Source organism: Ascaphus truei, unplaced genomic scaffold (genome assembly GCF_040206685.1).
Source record: "Ascaphus truei isolate aAscTru1 unplaced genomic scaffold, aAscTru1.hap1 HAP1_SCAFFOLD_97, whole genome shotgun sequence".
In the NCBI taxonomy this organism is placed as follows: domain Eukaryota; kingdom Metazoa; phylum Chordata; class Amphibia; order Anura; family Ascaphidae; genus Ascaphus; species Ascaphus truei.
In genome coordinates, this window is record NW_027457309.1 from 793,657 (window position 1) to 811,764 (window position 18,108).

At 33.5% G+C, this 18,108-nt stretch overlaps 13 non-coding genes across 13 annotated transcripts; all 13 read right to left on the reverse strand.

Moving 5' to 3' along the window:
* Positions 1–386: 386 nt before the first annotated feature.
* Positions 387–469, reverse strand: TRNAL-CAG (transfer RNA leucine (anticodon CAG)). Its single transcript has one exon. It is a non-coding gene; the product is annotated as a tRNA-Leu (tRNA).
* Positions 470–1,534: 1,065 nt separating this feature from the next.
* On the reverse strand, positions 1,535–1,617 carry TRNAL-CAG (transfer RNA leucine (anticodon CAG)). Its single transcript has one exon. It is a non-coding gene; the product is annotated as a tRNA-Leu (tRNA).
* A 1,065-nt stretch (positions 1,618–2,682) lies between these two features.
* Positions 2,683–2,765, reverse strand: TRNAL-CAG (transfer RNA leucine (anticodon CAG)). Its single transcript has one exon. It is a non-coding gene; the product is annotated as a tRNA-Leu (tRNA).
* A 1,224-nt stretch (positions 2,766–3,989) lies between these two features.
* TRNAL-CAG (transfer RNA leucine (anticodon CAG)) lies at positions 3,990–4,072 on the reverse strand. Its single transcript has one exon. It is a non-coding gene; the product is annotated as a tRNA-Leu (tRNA).
* Positions 4,073–5,137: 1,065 nt separating this feature from the next.
* On the reverse strand, positions 5,138–5,220 carry TRNAL-CAG (transfer RNA leucine (anticodon CAG)). Its single transcript has one exon. It is a non-coding gene; the product is annotated as a tRNA-Leu (tRNA).
* Positions 5,221–6,445: 1,225 nt separating this feature from the next.
* Positions 6,446–6,528, reverse strand: TRNAL-CAG (transfer RNA leucine (anticodon CAG)). Its single transcript has one exon. It is a non-coding gene; the product is annotated as a tRNA-Leu (tRNA).
* A 1,072-nt stretch (positions 6,529–7,600) lies between these two features.
* On the reverse strand, positions 7,601–7,683 carry TRNAL-CAG (transfer RNA leucine (anticodon CAG)). Its single transcript has one exon. It is a non-coding gene; the product is annotated as a tRNA-Leu (tRNA).
* A 1,591-nt stretch (positions 7,684–9,274) lies between these two features.
* On the reverse strand, positions 9,275–9,358 carry TRNAL-CAG (transfer RNA leucine (anticodon CAG)). Its single transcript has one exon. It is a non-coding gene; the product is annotated as a tRNA-Leu (tRNA).
* A 1,071-nt stretch (positions 9,359–10,429) lies between these two features.
* On the reverse strand, positions 10,430–10,512 carry TRNAL-CAG (transfer RNA leucine (anticodon CAG)). The gene has a single exon. It is a non-coding gene; the product is annotated as a tRNA-Leu (tRNA).
* A 1,591-nt stretch (positions 10,513–12,103) lies between these two features.
* TRNAL-CAG (transfer RNA leucine (anticodon CAG)) lies at positions 12,104–12,187 on the reverse strand. The gene has a single exon. It is a non-coding gene; the product is annotated as a tRNA-Leu (tRNA).
* Positions 12,188–13,410: 1,223 nt separating this feature from the next.
* Positions 13,411–13,493, reverse strand: TRNAL-CAG (transfer RNA leucine (anticodon CAG)). The gene has a single exon. It is a non-coding gene; the product is annotated as a tRNA-Leu (tRNA).
* A 1,703-nt stretch (positions 13,494–15,196) lies between these two features.
* On the reverse strand, positions 15,197–15,280 carry TRNAL-CAG (transfer RNA leucine (anticodon CAG)). The gene has a single exon. It is a non-coding gene; the product is annotated as a tRNA-Leu (tRNA).
* Positions 15,281–16,503: 1,223 nt separating this feature from the next.
* Positions 16,504–16,586, reverse strand: TRNAL-CAG (transfer RNA leucine (anticodon CAG)). Its single transcript has one exon. It is a non-coding gene; the product is annotated as a tRNA-Leu (tRNA).
* Positions 16,587–18,108: the final 1,522 nt, after the last annotated feature.

An 18,108-nucleotide genomic window follows, 5' to 3' on the forward strand; every position in this document is an offset into this window, starting at 1 on the left:
TATAGACAGAGTTAACATGATAATATATGTAATTTTGAAAAGAAATGCTTGAAGTTTGATTTTCAATGTCGAAAAAACATTAGATAGGCAAATCTCTGCTTTTTTTCCACATGGCAAATCTATGTTGCAAAATAAAATCTCATTTAGTTTATACTGTGTCATAAATGTAACAACATATTTTCCAAAAGGGAGACACCAAGACTGGTCATTACCCACATTGCTCTATTGCATTGCAGGGTATTCTGGCAGCTAATGTGTTAAAATGGTAACAGTTCATGTTACTATAATGGAACTATTTTATGTTAATTGCGGTTATCGGTTAAATACAGCTACAAATAGATTATTGCTGTTATAGAAACTTTTGACACTGTAAAAGAAGCAAAGCTTGTCAGAAGTGGGATTCGAACCCACGCCTCCAGAGGAGACTGCGACCTGAACGCAGCGCCTTAGACCGCTCGGCCATCCTGACAACTGAGGAATTTGTTTTGTAATATTCCACACAGAGCTTCAAACACAATGAGGCATTGAGAAACAAGCATACATAGTTGTGATAATGTGATAAATATATATGCAAAAGACATGTTAGTGTGTGGCACAGAATGTGGATGGTTCTCTGAAAAAGCGTCTAGTTAGCAAAAGCAATTTGGATATATTAATGGTCTAACATTATGTATTTATTACATCATGTCACTGATTAAATGTACTATATATTTCATCTGATTGATTATTTTCATAAAAAGAGTATCAATAATGTATCCACTTACTGTTTATTTATTTCCTCATTCATGTTGTGAAATGAACACTAGGTTCTGAAGTAACTGTATGGTGTGTTTATTGCAATAAGTTTCTTCAGTTCACTTTCATTAGAGATTTGTAAAGCAGCAGTGCCACCATGAGGTTTATCTATGAACTGTTCAAAAAAATGTAATTCTTCAGTTCTTTTATTTCTTATTTCATTTTCTCCTGTTAAAATATGAAAATGTCAACCAAAAGCAGAAAGTAGTTATAAATTCTAATGGAAATCTTACACAGCCACTGAGGTTGGAGGTTCAAACAATGAGAAAACCCAGGGCTTTGAAACACACTTTGGGCACTCATTTCTGGTTTCTGAATTTCTGCTTTGGATGGGGCTAAGAAAATGTAATATCTATAGACAGAGTTAACATGATAATATATGTAATTTTGAAAAGAAATGCTAGAAGTTTGATTTTCAATGTCGAAAAAACATTAGATAGGCAAATCTCTGCTTTTTTTCCACATGGCAAATCTATGTTGCAAAATAAAATCTCATTTAGTTTATACTGTGTCATAAATGTAACAACATATTTTCCAAAAGGGAGACACCAAGACTGGTCATTACCCACATTGCTCTATTGCATTGCAGGGTATTCTGGCAGCTAATGTGTTAAAATGGTAACAGTACATGTTTCTATAATGGAACTATTTTATGTTAATGGCTGTTATCGGTTAAATACAGCTACAAATAGATTATTGCTGTTATAGAAACTTTTGACACTGTAAAAGAAGCAAAGCTTGTCAGAAGTGGGATTCGAACCCACGCCTCCAGAGGAGACTGCGACCTGAACGCAGCGCCTTAGAGCGCTCGGCCATCCTGACAACTGAGGAATTTGTTTTGTAATATTCCACACAGAGCTTCAAACACAATGAGGCATTGAGAAACAAGCATACATAGTGGTGATAATGTGATAAATATATATGCAAAAGACATGTTAGTGTGTGGCACAGAATGTGGATGGTTCTCTGAAAAAGCGTCTAGTTAGCAAAAGCAATTTGGATATATTAATGGTCTAACATTATGTATTTATTACACCATGTCACTGATTAAATGTACTATATATTTCATCTGATTGATTATTTTCATAAAAAGAGTATCAATAATGTATCCACTTACTGTTTATTTATTTCCTCATTCATGTTGTGAAATGAACACTAGGTTCTGAAGTAACTGTATGGTGTGTTTATTGCAATAAGTTTCTTCAGTTCACTTTCATTAGAGATTTGTAAAGCAGCAGTGCCACCATGAGGTTTATCTATGAACTGTTCAAAAAAATGTAATTCTTCAGTTCTTTTATTTCTTATTTCATTTTCTCCTATTAAAGAATGAAAATGTCAACCAAAAGCAGAAAGTAGTTATAAATTCTAATGGAAATCTTACACAGACACTGAGGTTGGAGGTTCAAACAATGAGAAAACCCAGGGCTTTGAAACACACTTTGGGCACTCATTTCTGGTTTCTGAATTTCTGCTTTGGATGGGGCGAAGAAAATGTAATATCTATAGACAGAGTTAACATGATAATATATGTAATTTTGAAAAGAAATGCTAGAAGTTTTATTTTCAATGTCGAAAACACATTAGATAGGCAAATCTCTGCTTTTTTTCCACATGGCAAATCTATGTTGCAAAATAAAATCTCATTTAGTTTATACTGTGTCATAAATGTAACAACATATTTTCCAAAAGGGAGACACCAAGATTGGTCATTACCCACATTGCTCTATTACATTGCAGGGTATTCTGGCAGCTAATGTGTTAAAATGGTAACAGTTCATGTTACTATAATGGAACTATTTTATGTTAATTGCGGTTATCGGTTAAATACAGCTACAAATAGATTATTGCTGTTATAGAAACTTTTGACACTGTAAAAGAAGCAAAGCTTGTCAGAAGTGGGATTCGAACCCACACCTCCAGAGGAGACTGCTACCTGAACGCAGCGCCTTAGACCGCTCGGCCATCCTGACAACTGAGGAAAATGTTTTGTAATATTCCACACAGAGCTTAAAACACAATGAGGCATTGAGAAACAAGCATACATAGTGGTGATAATGTGATAAATATATATGCAAAAGACATGTTAGTGTGTGGCACAGAATGTGGATGGTTCTCTGAAAAAGCGTCTAGTTAGCAAAAGCAATTTGGATATATTAATGGTCTAACATTATGTATTTATTACACCATGTCACTGATTAAATGTACTATATATTTCATCTGATTGATTATTTTCATAAAAGAGTATCAATAATGTATCCACTTACTGTTTATTTATTTCCTCATTCATGTTGTGAAATGAACACTAGGTTCTGAAGTAACTGTATGGTGTGTTTATTGCAATAAGTTTCTTCAGTTCACTTTCATTAGAGATTTGTAAAGCAGCAGTGCCACCATGAGGTTTATCTATGAACTGTTCAAAAAAATGTAATTCTTCAGTTCTTTTATTTCTTATTTCATTTTCTCCTGTTAAAATATGAAAATGTCAACCAAAAGCAGAAAGTAGTTATAAATTCTAATGGAAATCTTACACAGCCACAGTGCCACCATGAGGTTTATCTATGAACTGCAGACGGTTAAAACAATTTTAATTCTTCAGTTCTTTTATTTCATATTTCCTTTTCTCCTGTTAATGAATGAAACTGTCAACCAAAAGCAGAAAATAGTTATAAATTCTAATGGAAATCTTACACAGCCACTGAGGTTGGAGGTTCAAACAATGAGAAAACACAGGGCTTTGAAACACACTTTGGGCACTCATTTCTGGTTTCTGAATTTCTGCTTTGGATGGGGCGAAGAAAATGTAATATCAATAGACAGAGTTAACATGATAATATATGTAATTTTGAAAAGAAATGCTAGAAGTTTGATTTTCAATGTCGAAAACACATTAGATAGGCAAATCTCTGCTTTTTTCCCACATGGCAAATCTATGTTGCAAAATAAAATCTCATTTAGTTTATACTGTGTCATAAATGTAACAACATATTTTCCAAAAGGGAGACACCAAGATTGGTCATTACCCACATTGCTCTATTGCATTGCAGGGTATTCTGGCAGCTAATGTGTTAAAATGGTAACAGTACATGTTACTATAATGGAAATATTTTATGTTAATTGCTGTTATCGGTTAAATACAGCTACAAATAGATTATTGCTGTTATAGAAACTTTTGACACTGTAAAAGAAGCAAAGCTTGTCAGAAGTGGGATTCGAACCCACGCCTCCAGAGGAGACTGCGACCTGAACGCAGCGCCTTAGACCGCTCGGCCATCCTGACAACTGAGGAATTTGTTTTATAATATTCCACACAGAGCTTCAAACACAATGAGGCATTGAGAAACAAGCATACATAGATGTGATAATGTGATAAATATATATGCAAAAGACATGTTAGTGTGTGGCACAGAATGTGGATGGTTCTCTGAAAAAGCGTCTAGTTAGCAAAAGCAATTTGGATATATTAATTGTCTAACATTATGTATTTATTACATCATGTCTTTGATTAAATGTACTTTATTTTTCATCTGATTGATTATTTTCATAAAAAGTGTATCAATAATGTATCCACTTACTGTTTATTTATTTCCTAAATCATGTTGTGAAATGAACACTAGGTTCTAAAGTAACTGTATGGTGTGTTTATTGCAATAAGTTTCTTCAGTTCACTTTAATTAGAGATTTGTAAAGCAGCAGTGCCACCATGAGGTTTATCTATGAACTGTTCAAAAAAATGTAATTCTTCAGTTCTTTTATTTCTTATTTCATTTTCTCCTGTTAAAGAATGAAAATGTCAACCAAAAGCAGAAAGTAGTTATAAATTCTAATGGAAATCTTACACAGCCACTGAGGTTGGAGGTTCAAACAATGAGAAAACCCAGGGCTTTGAAACACACTTTGGGCACTCATTTCTGGTTTCTGAATTTCTGCTTTGGATGGGGCGAAGAAAATGTAATATCTATAGACAGAGTTAACATGATAATATATGTAATTTTGAAAAGAAATGCTAGAAGTTTTATTTTCAATGTCGAAAACACATTAGATAGGCAAATCTCTGCTTTTTTTCCACATGGCAAATCTATGTTGCAAAATAAAATCTCATTTAGTTTATACTGTGTCATAAATGTAACAACATATTTTCCAAAAGGGAGACACCAAGATTGGTCATTACCCACATAGCTCTATTGCATTGCAGGGCATTCTGGCAGCTAATGTGTTAAAATGGTAACAGTACATGTTACTATAATGGAACTATTTTATGTTAATTGCTGTTATCGGTTAAATACAGCTACAAATAGATTATTGCTGTTATAGAAACTTTTGACACTGTAAAAGAAGCAAAGCTTGTCAGAAGTGGAATTCGAACCCACGCCTCCAGAGGAGACTGCGACCTGAACGCAGCGCCTTAGACCGCTCGGCCATCCTGACAACTGAGGAATTTGTTTTGTAATATTCCACACAGAGCTTCAAACACAATGAGGCATTGAGAAACAAGCATACATAGTGGTGATAATGTGATAAATATATATGCAAAAGACATGTTAGTGTGTGGCACAGAATGTGGATGGTTCTCTGAAAAAGCGTCTAGTTAGCAAAAGCAATTTGGATATATTAATGGTCTAACATTATGTATTTATTACACCATGTCACTGATTAAATGTACTAAATATTTCATCTGATTGATTATTTTCATAAAACGAGTATCAATAATGTATCCACTTACTGTTTATTTATTTCCTCATTCATGTTGTGAAATGAACACTAGGTTCTGAAGTAACTGTATGGTGTGTTTATTGCAATAAGTTTCTTCAGTTCACTTTCATTAGAGATTTGTAAAGCAGCAGTGCCACCATGAGGTTTATCTATGAACTGTTCAAAAAAATGTAATTCTTCAGTTCTTTTATTTCTTATTTCATTTTCTCCTGTTAAAATATGAAAATGTCAACCAAAAGCAGAAAGTAGTTATAAATTCTAATGGAAATCTTACACAGCCACAGTGCCACCATGAGGTTTATCTATGAACTGCAGACGGTTAAAACAATTTTAATTCTTCAGTTCTTTTATTTCATATTTCCTTTTCTCCTGTTAATGAATGAAACTGTCAACCAAAAGCAGAAAATAGTTATAAATTCTAATGGAAATCTTACACAGCCACTGAGGTTGGAGGTTCAAACAATGAGAAAACACAGGGCTTTGAAACACACTTTGGGCACTCATTTCTGGTTTCTGAATTTCTGCTTTGGATGGGGCGAAGAAAATGTAATATCAATAGACAGAGTTAACATGATAATATATGTAATTTTGAAAAGAAATGCTAGAAGTTTGATTTTCAATGTCGAAAACACATTAGATAGGCAAATCTCTGCTTTTTTCCCACATGGCAAATCTATGTTGCAAAATAAAATCTCATTTAGTTTATACTGTGTCATAAATGTAACAACATATTTTCCAAAAGGGAGACACCAAGATTGGTCATTACCCACATTGCTCTATTGCATTGCAGGGTATTCTGGCAGCTAATGTGTTAAAATGGTAACAGTACATGTTACTATAATGGAAATATTTTATGTTAATTGCTGTTATCGGTTAAATACAGCTACAAATAGATTATTGCTGTTATTGAAACTTTTGACACTGTAAAAGAAGCAAAGCTTGTCAGAAGTGGGATTCAAACCCACGCCTCCAGAGGAGACTGCGACCTGAACGCAGCGCCTTAGACCGCTCGGCCATCCTGACAACTGAGGAATTTGTTTTGTAATATTCCACACAGAGCTTCAAACACAATGAGGCATTGAGAAACAAGCATACATAGTTGTGATAATGTGATAAATATATATGCAAAAGACATGTTAGTGTGTGGCACAGAATGTGGATGGTTCTCTGAAAAAGCGTCTAGTTAGCAAAAGCAATTTGGATATATTAATTGTCTAACATTATGTATTTATTACATCATGTCTTTGATTAAATGTACTTTATTTTTCATCTGATTGATTATTTTCATAAAAAGTGTATCAATAATGTATCCACTTACTGTTTATTTATTTCCTAATTCATGTTGTGAAATGAACACTAGGTTCTGAAGTAACTGTATGGTGTGTTTATTGCAATAAGTTTCTTCAGTTCACTTTCATTAGAGATTTGTAAAGCAGCAGTGCCACCATGAGGTTTATCTATGAACTGCAGACGGTTAAAACAATTTTAATTCTTCAGTTCTTTTATTTCATATTTCCTTTTCTCCTGTTAATGAATGAAACTGTCAACCAAAAGCAGAAAATAGTTATAAATTCTAATGGAAATCTTACACAGCCACTGAGGTTGGAGGTTCAAACAATGAGAAAACACAGGGCTTTGAAACACACTTTGGGCACTCATTTCTGGTTTCTGAATTTCTGCTTTGGATGGGGCGAAGAAAATGTAATATCAATAGACAGAGTTAACATGATAATATATGTAATTTTGAAAAGAAATGCTAGAAGTTTGATTTTCAATGTCGAAAACACATTAGATAGGCAAATCTCTGCTTTTTTCCCACATGGCAAATCTATGTTGCAAAATAAAATCTCATTTAGTTTATACTGTGTCATAAATGTAACAACATATTTTCCAAAAGGGAGACACCAAGATTGGTCATTACCCACATTGCTCTATTGCATTGCAGGGTATTCTGGCAGCTAATGTGTTAAAATGGTAACAGTACATGTTACTATAATGGAAATATTTTATGTTAATTGCTGTTATCGGTTAAATACAGCTACAAATAGATTATTGCTGTTATTGAAACTTTTGACACTGTAAAAGAAGCAAAGCTTGTCAGAAGTGGGATTCAAACCCACGCTTCCAGAGGAGACTGCGACCTGAACGCAGCGCCTTAGACCGCTCGGCCATCCTGACAACTGAGGAATTTGTTTTGTAATATTCCACACAGAGCTTCAAACACAATGAGGCATTGAGAAACAAGCATACATAGTTGTGATAATGTGATAAATATATATGCAAAAGACATGTTAGTGTGTGGCACAGAATGTGGATGGTTCTCTGAAAAAGCGTCTAGTTAGCAAAAGCAATTTGGATATATTAATTGTCTAACATTATGTATTTATTACATCATGTCTTTGATTAAATGTACTTTATTTTTCATCTGATTGATTATTTTCATAAAAAGTGTATCAATAATGTATCCACTTACTGTTTATTTATTTCCTCATTCATGTTGTGAAATGAACACTAGGTTCTGAAGTAACTGTATGGTGTGTTTATTGCAATAAGTTTCTTCAGTTCACTTTCATTAGAGATTTGTAAAGCAGCAGTGCCACCATGAGGTTTATCTATGAACTGCAGACGGTTAAAACAATTTTAATTCTTCAGTTCTTTTATTTCATATTTCCTTTTCTCCTGTTAATGAATGAAACTGTCAACCAAAAGCAGAAATTAGTTATAAATTCTAATGGAAATCTTACACAGCCACTGAGGTTGGAGGTTCAAACAATGAGAAAACACAGGGCTTTGAAACACACTTTGGGCACTCATTTCTGGTTTCTGAATTTCTGCTTTGGATGGGGCGAAGAAAATGTAATATCTATAGACAGAGTTAACATGATAATATATGTAATTTTGAAAAGAAATGCTAGAAGTTTGATTTTCAATGTCGAAAACACATTAGATAGGCAAATCTCTGCTTTTTTTCCACATGGCAAATCTATGTTGCAAAATAAAATCTCATTTAGTTTATACTGTGTCATAAATGTAACAACATATTTTCCAAAAGGGAGACACCAAGATTGGTCATTACCCACATTGCTCTATTGCATTGCAGGGTATTCTGGCAGCTAATGTGTTAAAATGGTAACAGTTCATGTTACTATAATGGAAATATTTTATTCTTCAGTTCTTTTATTTCTTATTTCATTTTCTCCTATTAAAGAATGAAAATGTCAACCAAAAGCAGAAAGTAGTTATAAATTCTAATGGAAATCTTACACAGACACTGAGGTTGGAGGTTCAAACAATGAGAAAACCCAGGGCTTTGAAACACACTTTGGGCACTCATTTCTGGTTTCTGAATTTCTGCTTTGGATGGGGCGAAGAAAATGTAATATCTATAGACAGAGTTAACATGATAATATATGTAATTTTGAAAAGAAATGCTAGAAGTTTTATTTTCAATGTCGAAAACACATTAGATAGGCAAATCTCTGCTTTTTTTCCACATGGCAAATCTATGTTGCAAAATAAAATCTCATTTAGTTTATACTGTGTCATAAATGTAACAACATATTTTCCAAAAGGGAGACACCAAGATTGGTCATTACCCACATTGCTCTATTACATTGCAGGGTATTCTGGCAGCTAATGTGTTAAAATGGTAACAGTACATGTTACTATAATGGAACTATTTTATGTTAATTGCTGTTATCGGTTAAATACAGCTACAAATAGATTATTGCTGTTATAGAAACTTTTGACACTGTAAAAGAAGCAAAGCTTGTCAGAAGTGGGATTCGAACCCACGCCTCCAGAGGAGACTGCGACCTGAACGCAGCGCCTTAGACCGCTCGGCCATCCTGCAACTGAGGAATTTCTTTTGTAATATTCCACACAGAGCTTCAAACACAATGAGGCATTGAGAAACAAGCATACATAGTTGTGATAATGTGATAAATATATATGCAAAAGACATGTTAGTGTGTGGCACAGAATGTGGATGGTTCTCTGAAAAAGCGTCTAGTTAGCAAAAGCAATTTGGATATATTAATTGTCTAACATTATGTATTTATTACATCATGTCTTTGATTAAATGTACTTTATTTTTCATCTGATTGATTATTTTCATAAAAAGTGTATCAATAATGTATCCACTTACTGTTTATTTATTTCCTAATTCATGTTGTGAAATGAACACTAGGTTCTGAAGTAACTGTATGGTGTGTTTATTGCAATAAGTTTCTTCAGTTCACTTTCATTAGAGATTTGTAAAGCAGCAGTGCCACCATGAGGTTTATCTATGAACTGCAGACGGTTAAAACAATTTTAATTCTTCAGTTCTTTTATTTCATATTTCCTTTTCTCCTGTTAATGAATGAAACTGTCAACCAAAAGCAGAAAATAGTTATAAATTCTAATGGAAATCTTACACAGCCACTGAGGTTGGAGGTTCAAACAATGAGAAAACACAGGGCTTTGAAACACACTTTGGGCACTCATTTCTGGTTTCTGAATTTCTGCTTTGGATGGGGCGAAGAAAATGTAATATCAATAGACAGAGTTAACATGATAATATATGTAATTTTGAAAAGAAATGCTAGAAGTTTGATTTTCAATGTCGAAAACACATTAGATAGGCAAATCTCTGCTTTTTTCCCACATGGCAAATCTATGTTGCAAAATAAAATCTCATTTAGTTTATACTGTGTCATAAATGTAACAACATATTTTCCAAAAGGGAGACACCAAGATTGGTCATTACCCACATTGCTCTATTGCATTGCAGGGTATTCTGGCAGCTAATGTGTTAAAATGGTAACAGTACATGTTACTATAATGGAAATATTTTATGTTAATTGCTGTTATCGGTTAAATACAGCTACAAATAGATTATTGCTGTTATTGAAACTTTTGACACTGTAAAAGAAGCAAAGCTTGTCAGAAGTGGGATTCAAACCCACGCCTCCAGAGGAGACTGCGACCTGAACGCAGCGCCTTAGACCGCTCGGCCATCCTGACAACTGAGGAATTTGTTTTGTAATATTCCACACAGAGCTTCAAACACAATGAGGCATTGAGAAACAAGCATACATAGTTGTGATAATGTGATAAATATATATGCAAAAGACATGTTAGTGTGTGGCACAGAATGTGGATGGTTCTCTGAAAAAGCGTCTAGTTAGCAAAAGCAATTTGGATATATTAATTGTCTAACATTATGTATTTATTACATCATGTCTTTGATTAAATGTACTTTATTTTTCATCTGATTGATTATTTTCATAAAAAGTGTATCAATAATGTATCCACTTACTGTTTATTTATTTCCTCATTCATGTTGTGAAATGAACACTAGGTTCTGAAGTAACTGTATGGTGTGTTTATTGCAATAAGTTTCTTCAGTTCACTTTCATTAGAGATTTGTAAAGCAGCAGTGCCACCATGAGGTTTATCTATGAACTGCAGACGGTTAAAACAATTTTAATTCTTCAGTTCTTTTATTTCATATTTCCTTTTCTCCTGTTAATGAATGAAACTGTCAACCAAAAGCAGAAATTAGTTATAAATTCTAATGGAAATCTTACACAGCCACTGAGGTTGGAGGTTCAAACAATGAGAAAACACAGGGCTTTGAAACACACTTTGGGCACTCATTTCTGGTTTCTGAATTTCTGCTTTGGATGGGGCGAAGAAAATGTAATATCTATAGACAGAGTTAACATGATAATATATGTAATTTTGAAAAGAAATGCTAGAAGTTTGATTTTCAATGTCGAAAACACATTAGATAGGCAAATCTCTGCTTTTTTTCCACATGGCAAATCTATGTTGCAAAATAAAATCTCATTTAGTTTATACTGTGTCATAAATGTAACAACATATTTTCCAAAAGGGAGACACCAAGATTGGTCATTACCCACATTGCTCTATTGCATTGCAGGGTATTCTGGCAGCTAATGTGTTAAAATGGTAACAGTTCATGTTACTATAATGGAAATATTTTATTCTTCAGTTCTTTTATTTCTTATTTCATTTTCTCCTATTAAAGAATGAAAATGTCAACCAAAAGCAGAAAGTAGTTATAAATTCTAATGGAAATCTTACACAGACACTGAGGTTGGAGGTTCAAACAATGAGAAAACCCAGGGCTTTGAAACACACTTTGGGCACTCATTTCTGGTTTCTGAATTTCTGCTTTGGATGGGGCGAAGAAAATGTAATATCTATAGACAGAGTTAACATGATAATATATGTAATTTTGAAAAGAAATGCTAGAAGTTTTATTTTCAATGTCGAAAACACATTAGATAGGCAAATCTCTGCTTTTTTTCCACATGGCAAATCTATGTTGCAAAATAAAATCTCATTTAGTTTATACTGTGTCATAAATGTAACAACATATTTTCCAAAAGGGAGACACCAAGATTGGTCATTACCCACATTGCTCTATTACATTGCAGGGTATTCTGGCAGCTAATGTGTTAAAATGGTAACAGTACATGTTACTATAATGGAACTATTTTATGTTAATTGCTGTTATCGGTTAAATACAGCTACAAATAGATTATTGCTGTTATAGAAACTTTTGACACTGTAAAAGAAGCAAAGCTTGTCAGAAGTGGGATTCGAACCCACGCCTCCAGAGGAGACTGCGACCTGAACGCAGCGCCTTAGACCGCTCGGCCATCCTGCAACTGAGGAATTTCTTTTGTAATATTCCACACAGAGCTTCAAACACAATGAGGCATTGAGAAACAAGCATACATAGTGGTGATAATGTGATAAATATATATGCAAAAGACATGTTAGTGTGTGGCACAGAATGTGGATGGTTCTCTGAAAAAGCGTCTAGTTAGCAAAAGCAATTTGGATATATTAATGGTCTAACATTATGTATTTATTACACCATGTCACTGATTAAATGTACTATATATTTCATCTGATTGATTATTTTCATAAAAGAGTATCAATAATGTATCCACTTACTGTTTATTTATTTCCTCATTCATGTTGTGAAATGAACACTAGGTTCTGAAGTAACTGTATGGTGTGTTTATTGCAATAAGTTTCTTCAGTTCACTTTCATTAGAGATTTGTAAAGCAGCAGTGCCACCATGAGGTTTATCTATGAACTGTTCAAAAAAATGTAATTCTTCAGTTCTTTTATTTCTTATTTCATTTTCTCCTGTTAAAATATGAAAATGTCAACCAAAAGCAGAAAGTAGTTATAAATTCTAATGGAAATCTTACACAGCCACAGTGCCACCATGAGGTTTATCTATGAACTGCAGACGGTTAAAACAATTTTAATTCTTCAGTTCTTTTATTTCATATTTCCTTTTCTCCTGTTAATGAATGAAACTGTCAACCAAAAGCAGAAAATAGTTATAAATTCTAATGGAAATCTTAAACAGCCACTGAGGTTGGAGGTTCAAACAATGAGAAAACACAGGGCTTTGAAACACACTTTGGGCACTCATTTCTGGTTTCTGAATTTCTGCTTTGGATGGGGCGAAGAAAATGTAATATCAATAGACAGAGTTAACATGATAATATATGTAATTTTGAAAAGAAATGCTAGAAGTTTTATTTTCAATGTCGAAAACACATTAGATAGGCAAATCTCTGCTTTTTTTCCACATGGCAAATCTATGTTGCAAAATAAAATCTCATTTAGTTTATACTGTGTCATAAATGTAACAACATATTTTCCAAAAGGGAGACACCAAGATTGGTCATTACCCACATTGCTCTATTGCATTGCAGGGTATTCTGGCAGCTAATGTGTTAAAATGGTAACAGTTCATGTTACTATAATGGAACTATTTTATGTTAATTGCGGTTATCGGTTAAATACAGCTACAAATAGATTATTGCTGTTATAGAAACTTTTGACACTGTAAAAGAAGCAAAGCTTGTCAGAAGTTGGATTCGAACCCACGCCTCCAGAGGAGACTGCGACCTGAACGCAGCGCCTTAGACCGCTCGGCCATCCTGACAACTGAGGAATTTGTTTTGTAATATTCCACACAGAGCTTCAAACACAATGAGGCATTGAGAAACAAGCATACATAGTTGTGATAATGTGATAAATATATATGCAAAAGACATGTTAGTGTGTGGCACAGAATGTGGATGGTTCTCTGAAAAAGCGTCTAGTTAGCAAAAGCAATTTGGATATATTAATTGTCTAACATTATGTATTTATTACATCATGTCTTTGATTAAATGTACTTTATTTTCCATCTGATTGATTATTTTCATAAAAAGTGTATCAATAATGTATCCACTTACTGTTTATTTATTTCCTAATTCATGTTGTGAAATGAACACTAGGTTCTGAAGTAACTGTATGGTGTGTTTATTGCAATAAGTTTCTTCAGTTCACTTTCATTAGAGATTTGTAAAGCAGCAGTGCCACCATGAGGTTTATCTATGAACTGTTCAAAAAAATGTAATTCTTCAGTTCTTTTATTTCTTATTTCATTTTCTCCTGTTAAAGAATGAAAATGTCAACCAAAAGCAGAAAGTAGTTATAAATTCTAATGGAAATCTTACACAGCCACAGTGCCACCATGAGGTTTATCTATGAACTGCAGACGGTTAAAACAATTTTAATTCTTCAGTTCTTTTATTTCATATTTCCTTTTCTCCTGTTAATGAATGAAACTGTCAACCAAAAGCAGAAAATAGTTATAAATTCTAATGGAAATCTTACACAGCCACTGAGGTTGGAGGTTCAAACAATGAGAAAACACAGGGCTTTGAAACACACTTTGGGCACTCATTTCTGGTTTCTGAATTTCTGCTTTGGATGGGGCGAAGAAAATGTAATATCAATAGACAGAGTTAACATGATAATATATGTAATTTTGAAAAGAAATGCTAGAAGTTTGATTTTCAATGTCGAAAACACATTAGATAGGCATATCTCTGCTTTTTTCCCACATGGCAAATCTATGTTGCAAAATAAAATCTCATTTAGTTTATACTGTGTCATAAATGTAACAACATATTTTCCAAAAGGGAGACACCAAGATTGGTCATTACCCACATTGCTCTATTGCATTGCAGGGTATTCTGGCAGCTAATGTGTTAAAATGGTAACAGTACATGTTACTATAATGGAAATATTTTATGTTAATTGCTGTTATCGGTTAAATAGAAAGTAGTTATAAATTCTAATGGAAATCTTACACAGCCACTGAGGTTGGAGGTTCAAACAATGAGAAAACCCAGGGCTTTGAAACACACTTTGGGCACTCATTTCTGGTTTCTGAATTTCTGCTTTGGATGGGGCGAAGAAAATGTAATATCTATAGACAGAGTTAACATGATAATATATGTAATTTTGAAAAGAAATGCTAGAAGTTTGATTTTCAATGTCGAAAACACATTAGATAGGCAAATCTCTGCTTTTTTTCCACATGGCAAATCTATGTTGCAAAATAAAATCTCATTTAGTTTATACTGTGTCATAAATGTAACAACATATTTTCCAAAAGGGAGACACCAAGATTGGTCATTACCCACATTGCTCTATTGCATTGCAGGGTATTCTGGCAGCTAATGTGTTAAAATGGTAACAGTTCATGTTACTATAATGGAAATATTTTATGTTAATTGCTGTTATCGGTTAAATACAGCTACAAATAGATTATTGCTGTTATAGAAACTTTTGACACTGTAAAAGAAGCAAAGCTTGTCAGAAGTGGGATTCTAACCCACGCCTCCAGAGGAGACTGCGACCTGAACGCAGCGCCTTAGACCGCTCGGCCATCCTGCAACTGAGGAATTTCTTTTGTAATATTCCACACAGAGCTTCAAACACAATGAGGCATTGAGAAACAAGCATACATAGTGGTGATAATGTGATAAATATATATGCAAAAGACATGTTAGTGTGTGGCACAGAATGTGGATGGTTCTCTGAAAAAGCGTCTAGTTAGCAAAAGCAATTTGGATATATTAATGGTCTAACATTATGTATTTATTACACCATGTCACTGATTAAATGTACTATATATTTCATCTGATTGATTATTTTCATAAAAGAGTATCAATAATGTATCCACTTACTGTTTATTTATTTCCTCATTCATGTTGTGAAATGAACACTAGGTTCTGAAGTAACTGTATGGTGTGTTTATTGCAATAAGTTTCTTCAGTTCACTTTCATTAGAGATTTGTAAAGCAGCAGTGCCACCATGAGGTTTATCTATGAACTGTTCAAAAAAATGTAATTCTTCAGTTCTTTTATTTCTTATTTCATTTTCTCCTGTTAAAATATGAAAATGTCAACCAAAAGCAGAAAGTAGTTATAAATTCTAATGGAAATCTTACACAGCCACAGTGCCACCATGAGGTTTATCTATGAACTGCAGACGGTTAAAACAATTTTAATTCTTCAGTTCTTTTATTTCATATTTCCTTTTCTCCTGTTAATGAATGAAACTGTCAACCAAAAGCAGAAAATAGTTATAAATTCTAATGGAAATCTTACACAGCCACTGAGGTTGGAGGTTCAAACAATGAGAAAACACAGGGCTTTGAAACACACTTTGGGCACTCATTTCTGGTTTCTGAATTTCTGCTTTGGATGGGGCGAAGAAAATGTAATATCAATAGACAGAGTTAACATGATAATATATGTAATTTTGAAAAGAAATGCTAGAAGTTTTATTTTCAATGTCGAAAACACATTAGATAGGCAAATCTCTGCTTTTTTTCCACATGGCAAATCTATGTTGCAAAATAAAATCTCATTTAGTTTATACTGTGTCATAAATGTAACAACATATTTTCCAAAAGGGAGACACCAAGATTGGTCATTACCCACATTGCTCTATTGCATTGCAGGGTATTCTGGCAGCTAATGTGTTAAAATGGTAACAGTTCATGTTACTATAATGGAACTATTTTATGTTAATTGCGGTTATCGGTTAAATACAGCTACAAATAGATTATTGCTGTTATAGAAACTTTTGACACTGTAAAAGAAGCAAAGCTTGTCAGAAGTGGGATTCGAACCCACGCCTCCAGAGAAGACTGCGACCTGAACGCAGCGCCTTAGACCGCTCGGCCATCCTGACAACTGAGGAATTTGTTTTGTAATATTCCACACAGAGCTTCAAACACAATGAGGCATTGAGAAACAAGCATACATAGTTGTGATAATGTGATAAATATATATGCAAAAGACATGTTAGTGTGTGGCACAGAATGTGGATGGTTCTCTGAAAAAGCGTCTAGTTAGCAAAAGCAATTTGGATATATTAATTGTCTAACATTATGTATTTATTACATCATGTCTTTGATTAAATGTACTTTATTTTCCATCTGATTGATTATTTTCATAAAAAGTGTATCAATAATGTATCCACTTACTGTTTATTTATTTCCTAATTCATGTTGTGAAATGAACACTAGGTTCTGAAGTAACTGTATGGTGTGTTTATTGCAATAAGTTTCTTCAGTTCACTTTCATTAGACATTTGTAAAGCAGCAGTGCCACCATGAGGTTTATCTATGAACTGTTCAAAAAAATGTAATTCTTCAGTTCTTTTATTTCTTATTTCATTTTCTCCTGTTAAAGAATGAAAATGTCAACCAAAAGCAGAAAGTAGTTATAAATTCTAATGGAAATCTTACACAGCCACAGTGCCACCATGAGGTTTATCTATGAACTGCAGACGGTTAAAACAATTTTAATTCTTCAGTTCTTTTATTTCATATTTCCTTTTCTCCTGTTAATGAATGAAACTGTCAACCAAAAGCAGAAAATAGTTATAAATTCTAATGGAAATCTTACACAGCCACTGAGGTTGGAGGTTCAAACAATGAGAAAACACAGGGCTTTGAAACACACTTTGGGCACTCATTTCTGGTTTCTGAATTTCTGCTTTGGATGGGGCGAAGAAAATGTAATATCAATAGACAGAGTTAACATGATAATATATGTAATTTTGAAAAGAAATGCTAGAAGTTTGATTTTCAATGTCGAAAACACATTAGATAGGCATATCTCTGCTTTTTTCCCACATGGCAAATCTATGTTGCAAAATAAAATCTCATTTAGTTTATACTGTGTCATAAATGTAACAACATATTTTCCAAAAGGGAGACACCAAGATTGGTCATTACCCACATTGCTCTATTGCATTGCAGGGTATTCTGGCAGCTAATGTGTTAAAATGGTAACAGTACATGTTACTATAATGGAAATATTTTATGTTAATTGCTGTTATCGGTTAAATAGAAAGTAGTTATAAATTCTAATGGAAATCTTACACAGCCACTGAGGTTGGAGGTTCAAACAATGAGAAAACCCAGGGCTTTGAAACACACTTTGGGCACTCATTTCTGGTTTCTGAATTTCTGCTTTGGATGGGGCGAAGAAAATGTAATATCTATAGACAGAGTTAACATGATAATATATGTAATTTTGAAAAGAAATGCTAGAAGTTTGATTTTCAATGTCGAAAACACATTAGATAGGCATATCTCTGCTTTTTTCCCACATGGCAAATCTATGTTGCAAAATAAAATCTCATTTAGTTTATACTGTGTCATAAATGTAACAACATATTTTCCAAAAGGGAGACACCAAGATTG